The 26208-nt window shown below is 37.0% G+C and overlaps 1 long non-coding RNA gene across 4 annotated transcripts in view; it reads left to right on the forward strand.

Moving 5' to 3' along the window:
• The window catches only part of LOC105871983 (uncharacterized), a 37218-nt gene extending 17392 nt beyond the window's left edge, over nucleotides 1–19826 (forward strand). For all 4 annotated transcript variants that reach the window (XR_012914856.1, XR_012914857.1, XR_012914858.1 and 1 more), the window contains 3 exons: nucleotides 437–612; nucleotides 1735–1783; nucleotides 19315–19826. This is a non-coding gene — a long non-coding RNA (uncharacterized LOC105871983). The remainder of the gene's footprint in view (nucleotides 1–436; nucleotides 613–1734; nucleotides 1784–19314) is intronic.
• The last annotated feature ends 6382 nt before the right edge of the window (nucleotides 19827–26208 follow it).

A 26208-nucleotide genomic window follows, 5' to 3' on the forward strand; every position in this document is an offset into this window, starting at 1 on the left:
TTAGAGAAATAGTAAGCAGCACACAGAGACCTCACTGAAAAATCCAGGCATTTAACTGAAACCTCAGAGCTGTGGTGTAGAAGTGAGACTACCAGACCTGGAGGGTTTCCTTTATATCCACCCTAACAAAGTTTTATGTATGTGTGTGTACATGTGTGAGAGCCTCCATGTGTGTCCATATTTAATGTGTAAAAGTGTCCCTTAATCTGTCCCCCAGACGTGCATTTTGCTATGGTCAGTCCTATCAGATCTAATACTCACTTTTTATAACTAATAGTTTGGAACACCCCTTTGCTCTCTTGGAAAAAGCCAATTACTAATATAACATATATATAGTACTCACATAGTTTTCAGCAATTATAACAACATCCCAATATAAAATAAAAAGTGAATAAAAAGAAGTAATTTATAATAAAAACATGTATTTCATGCTCAGGTATAACTATACCAGATGATATTATAAAGTGGGCCCCTTCACACCGATGCCTAGACTCACCATGAAATTGACAACTCCTAATTGGAATGGCCAGAGGAGTGTTGTGTTGGAGATTTTCATCCTGCACTTGTGGTGCCAGCAGTGACCTGATTTGCTGAAATATTGGACAACTCTTGGTAAAGTTCTGCATAAAGCAAATCTGTGTTCATATTTATCTTCACTTAAATAATTTTTGCATTGTTAGTACACTTATTGTGCATTGGAAACCTGCAAAAGTTATTTGTATTTATATGTAAAAGAGATTTAGGTTTGTGGCTCAGAAAATTAGATAATTGCTTGAATGAATATTCAGGAAGACATTGTGAAATTGTGTGGGTCTGTCTCACTCTTTGCAGGGTGTTTAACATCCTGGCTTCTTTCCTCAAAACCCATCCTATCCAAGATCTATGTGAAAATCAAAACTGCTCCATAATTTCCTAACTGCATCATCTCTTTTGAAAACACAATTCTAGAATAAGGAAGCCCTGCCATTTACTAATTTGTTTGGCTTTGGTCAAGCTCTTCAACCGAAGTCCCAGTGTTCTCATTAACAAAATCGGGATAATGTAAATATCTACAGGACAGTGTTTTATTGAAGATTAAGTAAAATAAGATATGATAGTACGGTGACTAGAATGCAGTAAGAAACAATAGCTGTTTGTTATTTTAATAATTGTTATTTTAGAGGATATATATTATCATTGTGATAAAAATAATGGTAATAATTAGACTTTAAAATGTACTTACCTTATGGCATACAATTGTTCCTCTAATAAGGGAATAATCAAATAGTGCTCAAAGATTTTCACACAAATATAATTGTTTCAGTATTATTCAAAATGAGAGAACATTTAAAATATTCAACAGTAGAAACTGTTCAAATATATAATGAAAATATTCCATGATTGAACACTATAAAATCAATGAGAATGATCTGATAAAAGAATATTTAAAGATAATACCCTAAATAATTACAAATTACAAGTTGACATATACAGTATAACTTAAGATTTAGTAAACATATATATACCATATACATATGCAAGTATTTATAAATATCTTGAAAAGATAGGCCACCCTGTTAATTGTGCTTTTCTTTGAATATTCATATAAGTGATATTTTTAATAGTTTTATTATTCAGTTTATCTATGAGAAGCCTGAATTAACTTTTCAACATGAAATAATGTTTATATCTGTGTGTATGTCTATTTGCTTTTATTTATTTATTTTTTATTTATTTATTTATTTATTTTTGCAGAAAGCAAACAGAAAACAACCTTGTCTCTTTTGTGAGCATTAGCATCCAGGTAAACAAAAATGATTCCTCTTATGGCAAAATTAGGGGTCATTCAACAGATGAAAGACCTTGGCATGTTGGGCAATGGGTGAAGTGGGCAAGGGAAAACATGGTATTTCTAATTTCATGCCTTTAAGTCATCACTTACACTACTAATGCAAAAGATTCAGCATCTTATGAAGAGCACACAACATATTTTTTATTACCTAATCAAATTCCTACCCATCTGGAGCTGCTGCAATGAGAACTGGTCAGATTCCTTCCCGTGTTCAACTGCTGGTCTTCACTAAGCATGACATACTACAAAATTCCATGTCATGAAAGCTGCCTGGAATACCACAATGAGAAACGGACAAGGAAAGGAAGAGCAGTGCAAATTACAACCGCAGCAATAATACCCACTGAGTTTACTTGCCATTTTATTTTTGTTAAAGTATGCATACAAACATGCATAACAATAACATTATTAAATGTTGGTGGAGAACCAACATTTGAGATTTACATAATTATTGAGCTTGGTGAAAGCAGAGTCTAAAAATCAATGATACATGAAGAAAGATAATAAACAATTGCTTAAGAGCCATTTCAACTACATTTCTGGAAAGTTTTAAGTTTTCCTTTATGTTTAATCATACCAGAAATGTGTGTTTTTTTTTTCCTCTAAGCCAACTATTATTCTAGTTGGTCTCTAAGCCCCTGAGGTGCAAACTTGAAGATAGGGAAGGAGATTTAGGTAAGCCAAAGATTTTATGAATATATAAAATTGAATCTGGGCCATTTCTAAATATATTTATTATTTTTCCAATACATAAAATAACTAACTTTTTTTAAAAAATCATTTTTAAGTCATAAAAACTGAGCTTTTGAGTCATTTGCTATATGTGATATAACCAAATATATAATTAGAGGGTGGCTTCAAGTATTATTCACTAGAGCTAATTTTGCCAATTAAAGGTAAAAGCATAAGAATAGGTAAATAATACAGATCAATTTTATTCTCCTTTTAAACAAAAGTCCTGCGGTACCTTTCCTGTCCTGGGAGATAATGCTTATTTTGTGATAACTCTATGTTTCTGGTTTACCTTTTTAACTATTAAGGAAGATATTTTCTTTCTTTATTTCCTTTCACATAATGCAGTTCTGCAGTTTAAATGCTAATTGGCCATTTTGGTGGAGGAATTCCTACTTAAAAGGTTTGCCATTTAATCCCAAAGTGTCTTTTGATTTCTTGAGAATGATTAAATGGAAATTCAGCCCTGGTTCAGTATCATAGAAGCCCATGTGCGGTCCGCTGTTGAATTTCCATGGTTTAAGCAGCCTGCTGGGAAACCCAGGCTGAGATTTTATTGAATTGGGCCCTCCGTATTCACACTCAAAATAACCTCCAGCACACTGATAAAAATAATGACCCTTTTGCAGTTGTAAAACTTGAAACTATTTCTTAAATGTTAACTAATACCGAAAAGCTGTTTCTGCACATGAAATGGGGCCATTGGAGCCAAGAAGTCAGTCTGGGTGAGGACCCAGAAGTGACATTCCACTTTCTCTTTTAGTCATTGCAAAATCGTGCACTTTTCCTCTAAGCTTGTGAAGCCATCACTTTAGATTCTATTAGGATAATGGACTTAGAGATGATGATGATGAAGAGCAGTGTCTTAGGATGGATATGCACCTCTGCCTACATAATCCACCATGAATGACTTCTCAGTCCCCAGTGCTAATGGCTTCTACAAATATCAGTATTATTTAGCTGATGGAAAATAAAAGGTACAAACTCAAAGTAAGTGTTAAGAAATGCTGATAACTTGCAGTATTTGACATCCATTTCCCAAAGCCCTCAACATTATAAACACTTTCAGGTAAAACAATTCAGTTCTCTCATCTTGCTGATACTCTCTCACTAGCCAGGAAGTCTTTTATTCACAGCCAGTTTAATAGGCAATGGGAAATAGCCCTATTAGCTAAGTTTATTTATGCTGACACAAAGAAAAACCATGAAAAATCCAGGTTCTAAACTGTAATTTATTCCTGATAAGTAGTAAATCAGCAGGATTCTAGTGCCCAAGTAGGGACTTGCCGTTAAACAAGAACTGAAACATAATGAGTCTCATAAATGTTCCCAGTGTTATGGAGCAGTTATTTATACATGAGCTCATTCAACAAAACCTCCTGCTGGTCTGGCCGTGATAACCTGGTGTACCCAAGACATTCTAAGATATACAAGAATAATTTTGACCCAAGTCTAGAAAGTTCAAGAAAAGTTTTTTGAAAAAATAACATTTGCCTCATTTCGCTAGGTTAATCCAGTCACTGTTTGCAAGCTTTTCTGAACCTCTCTAGGTTGATTTCAAAATATCTAGTCCTCTGCTATTATGGTTATTGAGGATGTTTTCAGTAAAGGTAACAATTGTCTGGACTGTAGTATAGGAGTCGTCGTTAAATTTTTGGCAATTTTTCTCCAACTAAAACAGAAAATGGTCGACCCCATAAGAAATTATGTAGAAAGTTTACAGAGTAAGATCATGGTCTTCTTATTGCCAAAGTAAAGTATGGCGCAATGCAGTGCATACATCAAATACGGGCATGGGAACAGCTATACATTCGTGCAGACGGTATGACAAAAAAATTGGGCCTTTCAGAATTACTATAGTGGAATATCATATTGAAATGATCAAAAAGAAACCTGCTAGATTCAGAGGAAGAAGGACTAAACTTTAACCCGACATCCTCTGTTTTCTAGCCATATAAACTACATTAACTCACATAAACTCAGCCATGTAAGTTTTATCAGTAAGAGAAGAGACAGGAGGATATGAATACTGAAGTGGTCGAGGGATGCAGGGGAAATTCTGGAACATGGAAGCACTGTTAATTTAGGGTGAGCTAACAGGGGCATAACAGGGAAGGCCTGGTGACTTGCTAGCCACATGAGTATCTGGAGCACTTTGGGAGAAGGCAGTATGTAAATTAACAAAAAAGATATGGAGTACCAAATGTGAGCTGCTACCTTTCTCCCCCTCAAGAGCTGACATTGGATAGGCTGTAAAATTTCACTGAGCGTGTTGTCTAAAACCCATGCAAGCATGTGACTACTGGTCTCTGCTTCCAGCGCACATGTCCCTCCGCGTGTGGAATTACACCTGATTCTGAATGGCACTGGTGTTTTCTAGTACATCTGGCCTTGTGTTTTCATCAAGGGAGATGAGGGAGAGAACAAGGACATCGTTTTCCTACTTACTTCTATACCCTGTGACGCAGGCTTTTTCCATAGCTGAGCTTTGTATATAAATTCTCAAACTGGCCAAGCACACACTACCAATTCTGTGTAACTCTGGCTGAGCCATTACTGAAGGGAAAGTAAAAGTGGGAGAAGAAAGAAAGGGGGAAAAGGTCAGAAAAGGACTCCGGGGTATATTTTATTACACCAACAGTGTACCTGATACATGTTAAAAAGATGCAGTTCTCATAGATCAAATCCTGGGAACAGGGTCGGCTGCGTAATTCAGGTATTCAAGATGGGGCACTCTGATGAGCTCTCTTTAAATATAAGCGCAGATTAGATTGCTTTGGGGAAAAAAAAAATGCCCATGAATTCACCAAGCATGGTAGTCTGTCTTTACCTCTTTTTGTTTTCTTTCTATGTTGAAGAGTTTGCTGTTTGTAAATGGGATTTCAATGTCCTAAGTCTTTGTTGAGACATACTCACTTGAAAAAGCCATCCTCAACAAGGGAGAGATTTTAAGGACTAGCAGAACTGGAATCCAAAACAAAAGGGATACTCCCTATGAATAAGACAGCTTTGGCTTCTCTTCTTGTGCGTCATGCATTGTTTCCAAAATATCCTTGGCTCTCTAGCTGGGAAACTTGTGCCTGTCAGTAAATCTCCTTATGTTGATTTGCATGTCTGTGTAGGAACATCTCAATCTCTATGACCTCCTTGAAAGTCTTGCTTCGTTTACCTAAAGTCTGCATACATTGTATTTCTCAATTGGAAATATTAAGCTACAGTAATGCACACAAAGTTATGAGAACAGATTATATAAGCAATTTCTTATGATCTATTATTTCTCTCCCTGGGAAGGGATTGAAAACATAGTTATTTCCAGAACTCTCTCTTTCTCACTCTTTCCCTCTCCCTTTCACTTTGCTCTGAAAAATAACTAATTTTGGACTGCATATTCATATTTATGCAAAACTCAAAGAGAACTTTGGAAGGTGCAGTCCAAGTCCTATAAAAATTGTGTAGACTTTATTTCTTCACTGGGAAAAGTCACCATTTATTTTAGAATCAATCATTTATTGAAAGTACATTTTTGCAGACAAAACAAATAAATAAATAAAAAACACCTGTTTTACTATCTTTGTGCTCTAGGATAGATGAAGTCTTCAAAGCAATGAAATGTAGACACACAAAATAATCAACTGGTCCAACACAAACCAGACAAAAACCTACTACAAATAGAAAATTGTATTTTTACGGAAGAGTAGTTCTTCCCATAAAAGCAGAAACTATTTCTAGTAAGAAAATTGCCAAGAGCCAAAAAGAAACTCAAGGATGCTTGAATCTCCACCGTAGGGCAGATTCCGTCTGTACAGCAACACACCCTCCCGAGCCTGGTTCTGCACACGCACGCCCTACATTATGGACGCAGGGAGGGAAAATCAGGATGCTTGTCTAGACATCTAGCAAGATGGGACAGCAGGAAAAAACTGATCAGAAAAAAATATCCAAAGAGAGAAGAACAGATTTCTTAGCTACTGGTAGCCAATGGCAGTGGAAACTTAAAACATACTATAGTGCTCAAAATATTTTTAGGGAATTTACAAATAGATTTCAGGTATAAATTGAGGAAAAAATACTTCCTCACTGCTGACTTAAGGTCACAATGTGGGGATAAAAGGCTGAAATCCTGAAAAGGTACCAGATGGTCTGTTTTGGACACGCAGATATGGACTCAGAGAACCTGATAAGTGCTAGCTTATCCATGTAATTTCTAAGACATTTTGACAGTGTGTCCTCAGTTTGACTTTCCTTTACTAGAGAATATTGCTGAGTACCCTGAAAGTGTTAGAGACAGAAAAAAAAAAAGAGGTAATGGAATGGTAGGGACAGAAAAACAAAAGATAATAGAATGACAGGAGCAGAAAAACAAGGAGGAAACAGTTAAAGAAAAACAATAAGAAGGAAATAGTTACAGAAAAATAACCAGGGAAACAGTTATTTCAGTCTTAAAGAATTGGGTGATGAGACCATGGAACAGTGACCACCAATCAGAAAATAGAATTGGCCATTTGCATGTCCTCTTCTGTGAAGTTCTCCTTATTTAGGTCTTCATTGAGTTTTCCAAATCTTCTATATGTGTTTTATTTTATGTCTACTTGTTTTATCAGTTATTGAGAAAAGAGTATTAAAATCTGTAATCCTAGTATTTTCGGAGGCCAAGGCAGGAGGATTGCTTGAGGCCAGTAGTTCAAGACCAGTCTGAGTAAGAGTGAGACCCTATCTCTACAAAAAATAGAAAAATTAGCTGCTCATGGTGGTGCACACCTTTAATCCCAGATACTCAGGGGACTGAGGCAGGAGGATCACTTGAGCCCAGAAGTTTGAGGTTGCAGTGAGCTATGATGATGCCACTGCACTCTAGCCTGGGTAGCAGAGTGAGATCCTGTTTCAAAAAAAAATGCCAATTATGACTGTAGATTTGCCTCTCTTTTTATTTCTGAAAATGTTGAGTTTGCATATTTTGAGGCTATATGGTAGTTGATCTTTTAGTTTCATAAAATGCCCTTTTTATCAATACTAAGAAATATTTTTTAAAAATCTGTTTTATGCCATACTAGTATAGCCATACCAGCTTTCTTTAAGTTAGTTTTTGCATGAGATATCTTTTCCATCACTTTGTTTTCTACATTGGATTTAAATCAATGCTTTACTTTGATCTTCCACTTGACTACCTTTTCTATGTTCCTGCTGCCTTTCTTTATTGCCTTCTTTTAGACTCAGTATGTTTGATAATTCAAAATATTCTCCCTGCTTGCTTGGTGGTTATGCATTCTCTTGTTATCAGTTCAGTGTCTTCTTAAGGAATTAGATTTACATTCTTGGATATTAAGACTTACTATAAATCAGTTTTTAAGTACATCACAATGACAAAACATTATAAGCCCTTAACAGTATTTGCCTTCTCAGAAATCTGGTGCTGTTGTTATCATGTATTTTTATTCTCTTGGTGTTTTTAAACAACATGAGAAATGATTTTCTTATATAATAATAGAAGATATTCATTTAGATTTTCCCATATATCTACCCTTAATTTATTTCTTCATTCTTCATTCATTCCCTTTCCTCTACCTGAAAATATATTTCTGAAGAACTCTTTTAGTATTTTTGGGTGTGCTTAGGGTGAAACAGTGGCTAGAACCTCATTTCTTTTTGGCCTTTAACAAATATTTTCTGGCTTCCATTGTTTCTGTTAAGAAGTCAGCTGTTAGATATAATATTGCCCATTTAAAGTTAAAGAATCTTTGTTTCTCTGGTTATTTTAAAGAAATTTTTGTTCCCATTGCTTCACTTGGTTTACAGTTTTTACCTAGCTATAGCTGCTTTCATATATATGTTGCTTAAGGTTCTTTGTGATTCTTGGATCTGTGGCTTAATATCTTTCACCATTTTCAAAAATTATCTCTTCACATCTTTCTACTGCCCCATTCTCTTACTTTCTCTCTTCAGACTCAACTCATGTGTATGTAATCTATTATAATAATATTTTACAATGTCTTACACATCTCTTAGGCTCTTTTCTACATTTTCCATGCATTTTCCTCTCAGTGCTAAAGACTCAAAAATTTTTTCTGAACTATATTCCAATTTATAAATTCCATTTTTATAATAATTGTATATAATCTGGTACTAAAGTCACCTATGTGATAATTTGTGTTTCTGTATTTGTCAGTTTTAAAATTTTCATTTGATTCACTTTTATAATTTCCAGGTCTCTGACAAATTTCTTATAAAAATTATTTCATTTCTTTACCTATTCATGACATAATGTCAAAATCTGAATTCTCTGCAGGTCCAGTTCGACTGTTGTTGTTATCGTTTTAGTTTTGATCAATCCTAGTTTTTCCTTCTGATTGAGTACAAATATTATCTATGCAGTCCTTTAGAGAAAATTTCAATATTCCATTTAAAATTATTTATGTTGCAGAAAAATACAGTTTCATCCTCTTTCTCTTCTAACTTTTAGGAAAATCTACTGCGTATGCAATGGCTTTGTGTGAATGTGAATGTAAGTGTGTAAACTTGTGAAAAATAAGGTAAAAGACTTGGTTTTGGTTGATGTAGTATTAAATAGAAACACTTGGTCTGGTATAGTGTGGCGTATTCGTCTGTTTCCAGAAAAACAGAACCAATAGAGTATGTGTGTGTGTGCGTGTGTATATGTGTATGTGTATGGAGAGAGAGAGAAAGAGAGAGATTTATTTTAAAGAATCAACTCATGTTGTGCCTCAACTCAAAGGACTGGCAAGTCTGAAATCTTCAGGGTGGGGTAGCAGGCTAAAGACCTAGGAAAGAGTTGATGTTGCAGCTGGAGTCTGAAGGCAGTCTAGGGGCAGAATTTCCTCATCCTCAGAGGACATCAGTTTTTCTTTTACAGCCTTGAGATAATTGGATGAAGCCTACAGGATAATTTGCTTTACTCAAAGTCTACTGACTTACATGTTAATCTCATCTAAAAAAATAACCTTCACAGAAATATTTAGACTGGTATTTGACCAAATATGTTAGTACTATTGTCTAGCCAATTGGACACATAAAATTAACCATCACATAGGGTATGGTGTGATGGCTCATAAATCAGGTCAGAGCCATATTGTGTTAACAAAGAGAATATACCGATTCGACAAGAAACCCTTGCATTTTCACAAATACTGCAATGGGTGCTTGCTAATGCTTATAGATCTTAAGGTCAGACAAACTCATACTGAGTTTCGAATATAATTATTTGTAGTCTATATACATTTTAGTATTTTGTTAGCTAATATAGAAATAGTAAAACACACACATTAATACACTATAGTGAATACTGTGGTGCTCTTCCAAAATCCCCTTTGAGGTTGATGGACTCATCCCCCAGCTTGAAGAAATATTTATTCCAGTTCTCACAACTGTGTCCCTCATTGGGAAGTGTTCAGAACTGCCTCACTCAAGGTTATGATCACTGCTAACTGTAACAATGGCCAATCACTGACTTAACCACCTTACTGCAATTTAGGAAAATTCTGAGAGGCAATTCCAGCCCCAACTACAACGTTGCCCACAGGAGTCCCTAACACTAGATTTGAAGCTTCAGGGAAGGTCCACCTCTTCCTTTGTCCAGTCGTGCCTTTCTCATCTCCTTATATTTTTCCAGAGCATTTCCCAACAAATTTAGTGCGCTTAAATTAGGTACATATTCCTGGGAAGCAGAATTTTGCATGTGAAATCTTTATTGGTGAGTATTCTCAGTAGCAATACCTTAAGGAATAAGAGTGGAAAAACAAATTGAACTGTGATGCAATTGCAACTAAGGCTTTATCCAGTCCCACAGCTGGGATGGTTCTGCACAGTTTTCCTGAATTGAAGCAAGGGGTCTAGGCCTTTGCACCTCCATAAGGAACAGGCACTGCATGCAGGATGCCCTGACAAAGGCCCATAGGTGTGGGTGGGGCAGCTCTTTTTCACCAGAGAGAAAATCATGGGAAGACTCCCTTTTGAGCCATCAGCAGGCAATACTTTTGGCAACTAGAATAATGAGTGCCTTAGTCCAAAGAGAGGATACAAGTAGCACACATGGTGCTCACTATGTCACCGAACTCTCTGCCTCAGATTCTGTTTCCTGATTCCAAAAGTGGCCCCACGAAGCAGACTCTACAATGTGACTTGGGACCTGGCTGCCTAACAATAAAGATCTGTTCCTTGTAATAGTTGGTGTATGAATAACCACTGCTATGCAGTAGCCCTGTCCAACTCTTTAAACTTTCCCTAATGTAAACCTTCACTAAGAGGAATACTAGTGGAAGGAGATGTACTGGCTGGTGAAATATATCCTCTGCAAAAGAAAATGATAAATTTAAGGATTTGGGAGATTGGTAGCTGTTGCTAAGCACCGATGATTTGTTAAAAGAGATAATGTCAGACTTAGAGAGGTTAATTACTAATTCAGTTAAAATATGAAAGCCGGAAGATGATGTCCTTGATATAATTTCCTATAGCTAGAAGGAAAACAGATCAGAGAACCAGGCTCAGGATTTAGTTTTAAGAGTAACAAAGTTTCAGAGAAAGTGTTTAGTCCTGTCAGGTCTCCTATGCCAGTGTGAGTGGCCAAAGAAGGAATTAGTGAGATCCTGAGACTTGGAATTGGAATACCTGGGTATATGCAGCTCATAACCTTGAATTCCTAGATTCCATTAAACCTGCTGGGTCTGACAAAGTGGCCCACTCCTCCTTATTACAACATAGATCATGCAGAAGCCTCAAATAGGCAGGTGCCTTAAAAGACAATATTTGTCACCATCTCCACTAAGATCTACTTCCAATGTCTTTCATCCTAAAAATGCTGAATTCCATGGTGCAGAATATAAAGGGAACAAAAGTAGAGTTCATGAATATGGAGCACTCTCCCATGTTACAGTATTTATCACCCTGGGAAGAACCTGGGAGATATCGTCAATACACTGGTAGGATGGATCGTGGAAGACTAGAAAAAACAATGGCTCACATGAAGTGAAGTAGAAATGTCAGAACTTCCATAGCAGGTGATAAATAAAACAATCAAAAGGTAGAGAGACTTGAACATGAAAGAATAGAGTAAATCTGGAAATTCCAACAGTGAACTATTTTCATGGGAGAGACCAGCTGATACTCCATTTACCAAAATAACAAGAAATATGATAGTGAAAAGGGCATGAGTATTGCTCAGATGCTCAGTGGTGATTGTCTACTGCAGGCCAGGGATAATGAGAGGTAATGCTATTAGAGAGTTATATGCCCCGAGTGCAAAGGGGATAAAATAACAGATGCCAGGTGTTGGTGCTAAACTATCAAGAAACAAACTTTGGCAAAGTCATTGTAATAGATAATGGGTGTCTTAGTCTGTTTTGTGCTGCTATAGCAGACTGCCATAGAGAAGAGAATTACAATAAGCTGGGAAGTGGTTAACAATACAGACTGCAAGAATTATGACAAAGCCATTTTTTAGTTCATTGCAAATCCCCTGCAAGGTCAAAAGCAGCTTGCACTCTGCCTCTGCTAGCCTGGTGTGGTGAAGAGAATGCTGAGCAGAGAAAAAACTCTCTTATAGCCCTGGCTTCTTAACATAATTACCTCATTTAACTCATAAAATCAAGCTAGAAGTAACTATAAAAAGAATCATGTGTTTATTATAAAACTCTACATAAATATAATTGTTCAAATCCATTCATATAATATGGAATTTAAATATAATTAAGAAATGTATTGAATTATTTCCCTTTTTTTTCTTTCCAAGCTATTTCAAAAGGAAAATAACCTATTCTGTAAACTGTAATCATTGATTTTCAGATAAAAGATTTTCCTAATGGTACATGCAGAAGCTTTAAAAACTAAGTTAAATTATCTTAAATATGAAAATAGAGGTATACTAAGCTAGGAAATGTAAATGATATATACTACAGCTGCTGGTGGATAACTGCGTCTCATGTGAAGAGATTTGGAATATTTTTTTAAATTCCTAGAAACCTCCCTTTTTTTTTTTTTTTTTTTTTTTTTTACTTTCCACAACCAACAGAATTAATGCAAATTCATTTTACTCATAGGAATGCCCTTCTAAGTCATTGTTAAAGCAGGACAGCATTTGCGTGACAGTGGCAACTGCCATGGCTGATGCAGCCTCCTGCATCCAAGTGCACGCATACCTCTGACCTGTAACCTGCCTGCTTCTTGTCCTACTGATTTTGGCACAAGGAAAGCATCAACCGCCCCTTTGGTCCTTCCCTCACGGCACCAATGATCACGTCAAAGCTACCTGTTCTTTATTTCTTTCCCTGAAATCTGCTCTTATCCAGTCTAGCTCTCCAAGGTCAAAGGAGCCTCTAACACTCTGAGGGTACCCCAGGTGCACCCCTTCTGGTCGAACACCCTCGAGTGCTCTCTGCTGTAAGCAGGATGACAAGGACTATTGGTATTTGTTTCACTTCTCCCATGAAACTTGTACTTGCTAGATCTTGATGAAGTTTCTCCTAGAGATAAGAGGTTGAGGGGCTGTGAAAAGATGCCATTACTGTATCTAGTTAGAGAATAGATACTGTTCCATCTCTTGCCCATAATTTCATTTAACAGTCACTCTTCATGATCCCTCCCCCCCCCCATTGTGTGTCTTTGATGCTTCCATCACTTTCCTTACTGCTGGAAAAGAGGATAATGTGAACTTTCCAAGCAATATTCCAGATCAGAATTTTGAAACAACGAAAACTAATACAAAAGCTGCATGATAATGACACATAAACATCATTCCACTGGACATTCTTTAGCCAAAATGGAAAGGGATATCACAACTTGAATCACAACTTCTAACTAATAAGCCCCTATTTTTAGGCACTATTACAGGTAAATTCCTGATAATATTTTTAACATATGATCACTAGCAAATACCCAGCAGGGATCATCATCCAGCATGCCTCATTCTAATTGTTGAAAAGCAGCTGCTACTACCATTGGGCACTTCAAGCAGATCAGAAAATATCTAGAAATAAAAATAAAACTTCCTTTGGAAAATAAGCTAATAGAAATATATTCAAAAACATTCTAAACAATACTCTTACAGTGGTCAAGATCAATAATATATCATTATTTTCTGTTCTTTGTCTCCAATAAGCATGTGAGAGCAAAGTATATCTGCAATTGCTCTTCAAATTTTGTTATTCTGCTTTGAGACTTGTAAATAATTATTTTGGAAAGGTTTCAAGTAAATATTTAAGTTGATTATTCTTATCTCATTGGTGCATGGCTTTTAAAAAACAACTGGCTGCCAAGTCAATAGTTCCAGTGAGTTCATCTTAAAAAACAGGGCATTCCAAGCAGCATATTATAAACATTAATGAAGTTACTCTGAACAATAAGCTGTAATAATAGAAACAATCTAAATTATCCAGTAATGGAAGACCTTACAACTGACCTCTTTTGGAAAATTAACCCATTTGTGGGCAATCATGGCTTTAATAGCATTTAAAAATTAAGAATGCTAAGGCTTTGGGGAGAAAACATAAAATACCTTTAAATCAAAGAGCTTATGGCATAGTGACAGAATATGTAATTTAGCAGCATGGATAGATAAATAGATAGGTATAGATATATACTTATATATAATGACAAATTTGTGCAAGGATCAATTTTACACATTAAGAAAATTAGATTTTGAAATTATATTGATTTTACTTGTTAAAACTATTTTTTATTCCAAAACAATAGTTATTAAACATTGACCTCACTTGAAGAAAGGGGGAAAAAAGGTATAATTTCCTATTACAAGGCTCCCATTTCCATTGTTAGTCCTGGGTTATCCAAGCATATTAATGGCACAAAAATTCCTTGATGTCCTACTTTTTATAGACAAGTGTTACATGGATTCTCTCATAAAAATGTTCCATTTTGAGAAATTGTCTTTCTCTTTTGCTGGTTCTTCTTCTCAAACGTGCCCCTACACATTGAGCTCCAAGGGCTGCCTCTACCACAGGCTCTTTCTCACCCACATCCATGACTTTAGATACCTATTGTACAGTCCTGTTTCCCAAGTTTATTCATTCATCTCTAACTCTTCAGATTTGCTATGGCAAAGCTGAGCTCATCGTCTTCTGTGAGCCTTCTTGTTTTCCTGTATTCCTAGTGTCCCCAGTAAACCCTCTGACTAATCAAAACACTTTGTTTTCTTCCCTTCCTGTATTCTTATTTCACATCTAACCAGGTGTACTCATCTCAATAGTGAGTATACCTAACAATACACACTATCTGGGTGATGAACACACTTATAACATTGACTCAACCTGTACAAAAGCAATACATGTAACCCAAACGTTTGTACCCTGGTAATATTCTGAAATTAAAAAAAAAAGACTCATCAATTTACTTCCTGAATCTTTTTTTTGTAACATAATGGCCTTATTGATATATCATTCACACAGCATACAATTCATCCATTTAAAATATGCAAGTCAATTTTTAAACATATTCACAAGTTTATGCGACCATCACCACAATCAATTTTAGAACATTTTCACCACTCCAAAAAGGAATACCATGCACAGTAGCAGTCCCTAGACAATTCTCCCCAACCTTCCTAGCACCAGGCAACCACTGTACTACTTTCTGTGTCCATAAATATTTCTATTCTGAACATTTTATATAAATGGAATAATATCATATGTAGTCTTATGCAACTGATTTCTTTCACTTAGCATAATATTTTAAAAGTTCATTCACATTATAGCAAGTATTAGTGCTTCATTGATTGTTATTGTTGAATAATATTCTGTTGTATGAATATTTATCCATTTGTCAGCTGATAGAAATTTGAACCGCTTTCACTTTTTGGCTATTATGAATAATGCCATTGCACACATTCTTGTACAAGTTTGTGTGTGGACATGTATTTTCATCTCTCTTGGGTACACATCCAGGAATGGAAGTGCTGGGTGATATGGTAGCTCTACTTTGAACCTTTTGAGGGACTGTCAGACTATTTACACTTCCACTAGCAGTTAATGAGGGTTCTGGTTTCTCTGACTCCTCACAAACACTTAAGATTCTTTGATTTTATTATAGCTATCCTAGTAGGTATGAAATAGTAGCTCATTTCAATTTTGATTTGCATTTTTCTAACGGCTAACCATATCAACCATGTTTTCATGTGCATAATGGCTATTGTGTATCTAGAAGAAATGTACATGAAGATTCTTTGACCATTATTAAATCGGGTTATTAATTTGGGTCATTTGACTTTTTGTTATTAATTTGTAAGAGTTCTTTATATATTCTACATACAAGACTCATATATATGTTTTGAAAATATTATCTCCCATTCTGTGGGTTGTGTTTTTATTTTCTTGATGGTAGCTTTTGAAGCACAAATTTTTAAACATTTTGATGGTTTAAATTTATTTATCTTTTCTTTTGTTGCCTTTGCTTTTGTTATCATATCTAAAGCATTTCCTGCATCCTGCTGGCTGTGGAAGCATTTTCCTTGCAAAAAGTTGTCGAGATGTTTGAAGAAGTGGTAGTCGGTTGGCGATAGGTCAGGTGAATGTGGCAGATGAGGCAAAACTTAGTAGCCCAATTCATTCAACTTTTGAAGCGTTGGATGTGCAACCTGTGGTGGGGCAATGTCTGGAGAAGAATTGAGCCCTTTCTGGCGATCAATGCCAGTTGCAGGTATTGCAGTTTTCGGTGTATCTCATCGATTTGCTGAGTGTACTTCTCAGATGGAATGGTTTCTCTGGGATTCAGAAAGCTGTAGTGGATCAGATCGGCAGTAGACCACCAAACAGTGACCATGACCTTTTTATGGTGCAAGTTTGGCTTTGGGAAGTGCTTTGGAGCTTCTTGTTCCACCCATTGTGCTGCTCATGGCTGGTTATCCTATCAAATCCACTTTTCGTCACATGTCACAATCTAATCGAGGAATAGTTTATTGTTGTTGTATATAATAAGAGAAGACGATGCTTCAAAACGACAGTTTGTGTTTTTTTTTTTTTTTTTTTGGTCAGCTCATGAGACACCCACTTATCGAGCTTTTTCACCTTTTCAATTTGCTTCAAATGCCCAACAACCAGAGAATGGTTGATGTTGAGTTCTTTAGCAACTTCTTGTGTAGTTGTAAGAGGATCAGCTTCAATGATGGCTCTCAATTGGTCATTGTCAAATTCCGATGGCCGGCCACTGCGATCTTCATCTTCAGGGCTCTTGTCTCCTTTGCAAAACTTCTTGAACCACAACTGCACTGTACATTTGTCAGCAGTTCCTGGGACAAATGTGCTGTTGTTGTTGTAAGTGCTGCTTTGTGACCCATTTTGAAATCGAATAAGAAAGTCACTCAAATTTACTTTTTATCCAACATCATTTCCAAAGTCTAAAATAAATATAAAATGAAGTAATAAGTCATTAGCAAAAAAACATAAAGGCAGAAATACACATTAAAATGATGACACAACTACATTTATTTAAGAATGTATTCCAATATCAAATGGCAAATGTCAACAATGCTAAAACTGCAATTACTTTTGTACCGACCAAATAAATTGATTTCTAAGTGAATTGTTAAAAGGTAAGCCTCACAGGAGAATATGATAAATTAAAAAAAAAATCAGATATTGGCAGTGCTGAATATTGTGGTATATTAAAAGTTTAATTTCTCAATTAAAGAATGAATATAAATTGAACCAATGTATAGTAAATTCAATATTAACTTGTAAAAGTTTGAAAGAAAATTTTGAAAATCAGAAAGAATTATTGATCTATAGCTGTTATAACTTGTTTCATGTGTCTTTAGCCGTGCGTTAAAATATAATTTTAACCTTTCTCTGTATCCTAAAGAGATTATACTACATAATTCATGAATAAACTTAAATATTTATTTTCATAGCACTTAATCTTGGTTTTCATCCAAGAAGTGACTGCAGAATTTACATGATGACTTGACATATAAAACATTCTCGTTCGTAACTCACAGGCATGCAAGAAAACCATCGCATGCAAGAAAAAAGAAAGATTTTAAAAAAAAATTTACTGAAACAAACATTGCATTATGAACAATATGCACTTTTCTCCTGGGAACTTACCAGTGAAACAGAAGCCTGTTCATTATGCCCTCAGTGCAGCAATGAAAACGTACAGGTTGTGGGACAATGACACACGCATGAATGGCCAGAGTGTTAGTGAGATCTGACCCAGAATGATCTTGCATATGAATCTGCCTTTCTCCAAAGAAAACCATGTGAGGCTTACAACTGACATTTTCCTTAATTCATGTTGCTGTCCACATTGACCGTTTATTACATATGAGTTATTTTGTGAAATAATAGGAAGGGAAGAACTCTGGGATTAGTGGTTTATAGCCAGGGAACCAAAAGTCAGAAGTTCATACTCGTGTCTGACAATGGCTTTTTGTATAATATTCAGCAAGGTTCTTGACTTTTGCAGTTAGATTTACCATAGATTGACTGGGTACTGTATTAATTTTCTTCTCTTCTAATTTAGGAAAATTAAGCTCATTCATTTAAACCAGGGGTCCTCAAACTTTTTAAACAGGGGGCCAGTTCACTGTCCCTCAGACCGTTGGAGAGCTGGACTATAGTTTAGAAAATATTATGAACAAATTCCTATGCACACTGCACACATGTTATTTTGAAGTAAAAAAACAAATGGGCAAAGACACCCGCATGTGGCCCGAGGGCTGTAGTTTAAGGACACCTGATTTAAACCATCAACATTTACTGAGTGCTTACTATGTAGAAGACGCAGATCCACCATGCTGGGGCATACATTCTGGAAAGAAAGTATATCTCAGGGCTTTGATATTCAGGCATTTTGATTGAAACAACCCAGTAATAAAATTTCTTTGCAATTTTAATAGTTCCAATTTGGAAAGGCCCATGAATGGAATGATGGTTTGGCAGGAGCACTTCTCTAGCAGTCTCTGAGTTTCCTGAATTCCGCTAATGCTTATATTAGATTATGCAAAGCTGAGTTTGCAGCACTTGCGACCTGACATAGTATTAAAGAGTTTGGCAAATAACTCAGTCTAACCCCTCTTAACTCTGACAATCCCAACAGGCCCAATAAAGTTGCTAGTATTGCCTCCCAAATGTTGGGGGCACAGTGAGACTCTGATTCCTTTCTTACCATTCAAACACTACATGACCTCAGTCATGTCAGTTTTTCTCAAGGCCTTCTCATCTGTAAAATGGACATAACAATGGTGTCACATGCTACTGTAAAAACTATATAAAATAATCATTGGCATTTAGAGAGTTTCATAAACATTAGCTCCTCTGTGTCTTCCTCTGACCAGAAACATCTTAAATGCAGCTGCTACAAATAATTGCAAATTCATATTCTGGAGAAATTAGTTCAATACCGATTTACAGAGAAACAATAATTACTTTGGACGTAGAATACCAGATTGTGCTTGTCACGTGAGCCAGAACCTTCAGACTTAAAGCTGCTTGTAGAAGTGACCAAATACAGCATCCAATCTCAAAGCTAAACAAAAATAATAATAACAATAACTTATGAGACTTAGGGGTATTCATTAGTAATAGTAAGATAAGGATCTGACGAGATATTCGAGAAAAGAGTCAGTCACATGTTTCCACCACACCCATGACATTTCAGATGAGGTGTTTAACCTCACGAAACCGCCGCTTGTTAGTCTGGGGTTTCTTTCCACACAATTCAGTATTTTTAAAGTCGGCTGGTGCAATGTTTTCCACAGTTGACTACTAAGAATGTGTTCTTTTCTCCTTCTCCAGGAAAACACCCCAGAGGATTTTATTATAAAGCTATTTCTGCAAGAATGAAAAGAGAACAGGCTCCGAGTGGAAGCTTCACCGGAGGCCGCACAGGTCTGAGGAAAAAAAGAACAAGCCGTAGCAATGGACTCGCCCAGCCAGTGTAGACGCAGGCTCTTTCCCCAACTTAAAAGAATGCACGCCTACTACCTAATATTAAGGAAGAAAAAAATAACCCAGAAAATTAGAAAGAAAAAATTAAAAGTCATCTCAAATCCCACAGGAAAAATCAAATGCAAAAATTGAAAATTTTATTTTATTTTATTTGAATGTGTATGCATAAAAGTTCATAAAGAAAAGCTTTTCTCAACACCGAGTATTATCAGAAACCAATTTTTAAAAATCTAAAGTGAGACTAAAATTTCTCTTACTTTAAATCACTGTAGTGTTTTTAGGTGTGAGAATGCCATTTCGGTGCTAAGAAAAGTCCAAATCTCTCCCAACTTAGCAAAAAATTTAAAAAAAAAAGAAAAGAAAGAAATGACAGACTCAATGATGGTCAATAATAGTTAAGCATGCCACTAAACAAAGAGTAGCAAATAACACCCAGATATTCAGAGTTTTACCTTTTCATATACTCAAAGAGAAAGTAGTACATCTCCCATTTTATAATTTAACAGAGAATGTAAGCAATGAGCATACTTTAATTTTATAATGAAAGAATAGGAAGAATGTAAATTGGTTTTGATTTTGAACTATGTCTGCGAGATAGGAATGTGCAGAAAGACATTTGAAAAGATGGTATCTGTGCAAATCTATTAATCAATATGTACCTGATTTCAAAGCAATTTAAAATTTTATTCTTTCCCTGTGAAAACAAAGAGTTTTGGGGTTTTTTAAGATAATTGTTTCTTTTTAAAAATTTCAGAATATCACCAGTGTAGAAACACTTTGGATACATGCATTGCCTTTGCACCTCCCAGTCAGAGCTCCAAGTATGCCCATCCCACAGACAGGGGGCACCATATCCATTACCCATCACTTCCTCCCCCTTCCCACCTGCCCGACACCTGGTGAATGTGACTTCCATATGTACACATAAGTGTTGATCAATTAGTACCAATTTAGTGGTGAGTTTTCTTTTCTATTTGTTTTTTTTGTTTGTTTGTTTTGTGGTTTTTTTTTTTTTTTTGAGACAGAGTCTCTCTTTGTTGCCTGGGCTACAGTGAGTGCCGTGGCATCAGCCTAGCTCACAGCAACCTCAAACTCCTGGGCTCAAGCGATCCTCCTGCCTCAGCCTCCAGAGTAGCTGGGACTACAGGTGCGAACCACCACACCCAGCTAATTTTTTGTTTCTATTTTTAGTTGACTGGCTAATTTTATTGTTTTCTATTTTTAGTAGAGACGGGATCTCACTCTTGCTGGTCTCGAACTCCTTACCTCAAAGCAATCCTCCCACCTTGTCCTCCCAGAGTGCTAGGATTACAGGCGTGAGCCATAACCCAGCCTAGTGGTGAGTTTTCAAAAACATCTGACAGCATTTTGTTTGTAAATGAGAAACTGAATAAACAAACCTCCCTTAAGGGAATATGAACATTCTGCTTGCTGTGCAGGCATCAAGTCAGGACACTCCTTGCTCCTGGTTCCAAGCACGGAGAAATGACTTTGGTCAAACATGATGGGGTTTTGAGTTTTCAGGGCCATTTCTGCTCTAATTCAGTGCCCTAAGATATGGGCTCTTTTCCTTTCTTGGTTTCATTTTCTTTATTCTAATATATAAATGCATTAATTAAGTTATTTCATTATAACACCCACAAATGACCATTTCTTAAATTAAAGAAAATTGTTGGTATGTAGAAATACCGAAGGGAAAAACATTAGGGAAATCCTATGGGCTTTGGAATCACATTGCCAGGCTCAAAAAGGTCTACATCATTCTAGACATGATTAAGAACCAGCTACTAAACATGGTCAAGGACTTTTTCATTTTAACTCTCCAGGTCCTAGAAAATAAGTATTTGCTGGACTGGGTACTACATGCGCAATGAAATAAGTATACTCATGTATCTAAACTATGTCTACACTCGAAATCACGTTGATAGATGGCTCATTTGTAAAAATGCAGCCTCTAATGTTTCAAAGCACTCGCCACTGCCTGAAGGTTTTCGACCTAACTTATGCATGTTTCCCAGTCAAAAAGGAAAATTGTATTTTAAAATATGAGTATGTCAAATTCCACAATTCTTCAGGGATGTTTATGTTCTTATTGATTCTAAATATCAGCATTTGGTGAACCTATGCAGCTCATGTGTGTCTCATAGAGTAGCATGGGCATCTGTGCCCCTGTAGGCCACTGGGTTGCCTTTGCCACTTTGCATCAGGTACTCTACATTCTTTTGTTATTTAAGCTCATCTAAAATACTTCATGGTTAGCCTGCGTAGTAGACAACTACATTGAGAACTTTTTCCACCTACTCCCAGTGATGGCTACAATCCCTGCTCCAACCCCACCCGTGATCTAGTCAAGCTCCTGGTTTTCTGTTGATGCAGATAAAAGACAATCATTAACTGAACTAGTGCTTTTGTACTGTGGAACTGTTCTAACTGAGGTTTTCTACATATTTTAATTTATTTTCACCCCAGATAACCTAGATAAGCCTTTACATAGCATATTTGTCTTTGCATTATTTACTTAATTTTTTTCATCACAACTTCATAACTTCCACTTTCCAGTTGAAGAAACTCAGGTTTTAAGAGGTTATAAAATGTGTCTAGGACTACAGATTCCAGAGCAGAGATGGATTTTCTAATTCTAAACCCTTTGTGCTATGCCAATTGGCTTCCTGTCAATACAGCCTTACTAAACCTTCAAAGGACTTGAAGCAGAGTTTTTCCTTTAAGATTCTGAATATTTATCATATTTCATTGGTCCAGGTTTTCAGCTAATGTCTTAAGGATGAAATTGAATTTTTTTGTTCCTTTGTGAAAAAAATACCAGCATTTAAAAGTAAAGATTATATAGTATAGTTGTTTAGCCCCCAAAGCTTGTGAGATCAGGCTGATGTTATCTAAGCTAGGGGTCAGTTGCAGGGGTGGAATGGAAGGCTGAAAAAAAATAACAATAAAAAAAAACATGACATAGCTCCAGTGTTTGCTGATAACGACATACAGGATGTGACCTAAGATGCAAGGAGGAAACCCAGATAATAATATTATTCAAACTCTGTGAGATTTTGTTTCAAAATCAAAAATTTAATGTCTTGCTTCTTTAATTTCCATCAATAGTAAATGCTTTACAGTTTCCAGGACATTTGAAAAGGAAATCAAACTTGAACAATGGACAGCAAGAGCCTTTATCTCTCATACCCAACATATCTATAAAAAAGAATTAAACAAGCATTTTCTCTTTCAATTCTCCCTTTATAAGTTGTTTTCCCACACACTGTTATTTTCTTATTAGCTAAATATATGAGTGTCTTAGTTGGTTTGGGTAGTCGTAATGACATACCTTAGACTGGTTAATTTATAAATAACAGAAACTTTTTTGCTTGTAGTTCTGGAGTCTGGGAAATCCAAGATCAAGGCACCAGCAGATTCAGTGTCTGGTGAGGGCCCAGTTCCTCATAGATGGTGGCGTCTATGTGTTCTGATGTGGCAGAGGGGTGAACAGACTCCCTCAGGTCTCTTTGATCCATATAAAAGATTAGGATCCCTGATTGGGAGCCCTCATGGGGCTCCTAGGAGGAGCCCTCATGACTTTATCGCTTCCCAAAGGCCCCAATTCTTAATATCACCATATTGGAAATTAAGTTTCAACATAGAATTTTGGAAGGACACAAATGCTCAGACCATAGCATTCTGCCTCTGGCCCCTCAAAATCCATGTCCTCCTTCTCAACTTGCAAAGTACATTCATTCCATCAGAGTAGCTCCAAAAGTCTTAACTAATTCTAGCTTCAGCTCAAAATCTAAAGTCCAGAGTCTTGTCTAAATATCATCCAAATGAGATATGAGCGAGACTCAAGGTATGAGGAAAATTGGTCTCGAGTTGTAAGCCTGTGAAATCAAAGTCGTGTGCCTCTAAAACACAATGGCAAAACAGGCATAGAATGGATATTCCCATTCCAAAAGGGATAATGGGTAGGAAGAAAAGGGTAATTGGTCCCAAGTAAGTCCAAATCCAACAGGGCAAGCAACATTAAATATTAAGGCTTGAGAATAAACTTCTTTGACTCTATGTCTTACATTAAGGAAGAAATGGGGCAGGGTTTGCACCCCCAAGGCTCTGGGTGGTCTTGCCCTGATGTGTTCCTGGGCACAGCCCATGTGGCAGCTCTCCTAGACTGCGGTTGCATGCCAGTGACTCTACTGGTCAAGGCAGTAGCTCTGTACCCATGGCTCAACCAGGCCTTGCCTAAGTGAGGGCTCTCTGCAGTGCCCCACCCCTGATTCAGTTCTCTGCCTGGGCCTTGAGGTCCTCCAGGTATCCTTCAAAAGGCAGGTGGAGGCAGCCTTACTCCCACAGCTCAGGTACTCTGCACCCTGGTGGAGATAGCAGCAGGAGGGGGCCACCTGGGAACTCGAGAGGGGTGGCCTGAGCCACCCGTGGTCCCACTTGAGGCACAGATCCCACAGTGCTGCAGTGGAATGTGGGGAGTGTTTTTTCAATTAAAAATAAAATAAAACTTAAAAAAAGAAGAAATCTCCCATTGTTTCTTTCTCCTGGGAGCTTTGCTGATATGAACACAACTAGAGGCTCTGACTTGAGCTGTTGGGGGAGATAAAAACCAATAGAGCCTTTGGTAGCTGTAGAGGGCTAGAATGACAAAATTAGAGATTTGAGGGGCTTTACATTCACAGCAGGTCTCCCCTTTAAGACAGTTGCTATATTCTGAAGCAATTTGGGGAGGGGGGCTACAGACCTAAGTAAAAAACCTTTGAAAAGCAAAGTAGAAAGTCCTGCAGTTTCTGGGCACAGAAGAACCAAAGACACTGAGATTTCAAATAAAAGCCCTTGAAAGCTGTGCTCTCAGGGACAGGGACTAACCAGAGATAGATGAATTTCTACTAAAATGTCAAACCAGCCTTGATCCAGCTATGCTCATAAATGAATTAAGCTAATGAGCCCCCCAATCTCTGAGTGTTAATTCTCTCAAGTGGAAGCATCAACTGGAGATTCTTAAGCTTTTTAAAAATATATATACACAATGTCTAGAACACAACTAAAATGTGATGGGTGTATTAAAGGTATCAGTCCTCCATTGCCACAATAGTGCTACATTAAAAAAATAATATATTCAATTGGCCCATACCACATTTATTTAGATCACAAGTCCTAGAGTCAATGAATTAGACTGACCTCAAATGGGCAGTTTTTGTAATTTCCCCCAACTGGCGATTGACCAGGAGTTGTCTGATCTGGCTGGAATAAACTTGACTTGGCTCTGCTTCTAGTGCCTCACCCTCCTGCAAGCTCACATGTCCACAGTTTCATGACTCAGGCAGAGGAGCAAAAGGGCAAGAAGGAATATGCAAGCACTTTGTCAAGCTTCTGCTTGTGCTATTTTGCTCACGTGGTCAAAGCAAGTCACATGGCCAATCCTGGACTCAAGTGGTGGAACAGAACACCTTGACAGAGGGGGAGGGTGCTAGGAAATTAAAAGGCAAAGTGTAAGGACAGAAGAAAGGGTAAAACTCAGGGTCATGACTGCAATAAATCTGCTACATCAAGAAATAAGACTGTACGAACAACACATAATAGGAGGAAAAACCTATGAGAGCACATGCACACTTGATGTAACTACTGTATCAACTGACAATAAATTTAAAATAACTATGCTTAATAAATTCAAACACAAAAAACGATGTACAAAAGATATAAAACATTGGAGATTTTCAATAAAGAATTGAATCTTAGAAAAAATAATTCAATGGATAGTCTAAAACTGAAAAATAAAATACATGACGTTTAGAACTCATTAAGACCTCAAGAAGTCAGTAAGATGGCCGAATAGGAGGTCACCCACTTGTTTTGCCCAGAACAACAAGAATTCTGCACCCATCCATGGGCAAAAGTCCCTGTGTGGGAGCCTTGAGATTAAGTTAGGAGGTTGTGAAACTCCAGTGGAGCCTCAAATCTAAGAGCATCATTTTGAGAATGTGGACGGAATCCAGGGGCGGATCTGCTGAATACACTCCCCAATTCAGTCCCAGAAATAGCCCTGTTCCCCTAAGGGCTTTGCTCCAGCCCCATTTGATCTTCAACCTGCTACCAAACCATCTGCCAAGGGGCCCAGGAGGAGTCATGTACACTAGTGCCTTAGCAGACAGGCCTGCCAACATCGGTTTCAGCAGCGGACCCAAAATTTATTCTGTACCTTGGCTGCAGCACCCCTCAGCTGTAGTGCCAACTTAGCACTGCTTGCACGAGGACCCATATTTGGAATACTCATGGAATTCACACAAATCCTGTTACCCATTACCAAAGATCACTAAAATATCTGGCCGTGGTTCTGTCACTGTTCTCATTTGTTTGCTCTGAATTTTGGCAGGACTTCGCTTCACTCATCAGTAACAAATATGTTGGTCAGTATGCTCAACCAAGCCAAAGTGAAAAGGAAGATGTCATTGTGCCCATGAGGAAGACTGACAATGGAAACTGTCACTTGCATTCTCTTCTGAGGTCAGGTGCCTCTGTATCAATTTAGTTACCTATAATTTTGAGAAAGATCTTTTTCACAAATGGCAGCTGCAAAGAGTCTCCTAATGCTGCCTTTAGAAGCCTATGTGTCCATTTGAAAACTGTCACTTAGCTCTCAAGCATATCTTCATCTGAGAGAGGAAAATGATTTTAAAATTACAATACCCTATGTCCGTTGGAATGTAAGGCACAAAACAGAAGCATTTAATTATTCTG

The sequence above is a fragment of the Microcebus murinus genome, chromosome 25 (assembly GCF_040939455.1).
Source record: "Microcebus murinus isolate Inina chromosome 25, M.murinus_Inina_mat1.0, whole genome shotgun sequence".
In the NCBI taxonomy this organism is placed as follows: domain Eukaryota; kingdom Metazoa; phylum Chordata; class Mammalia; order Primates; family Cheirogaleidae; genus Microcebus; species Microcebus murinus.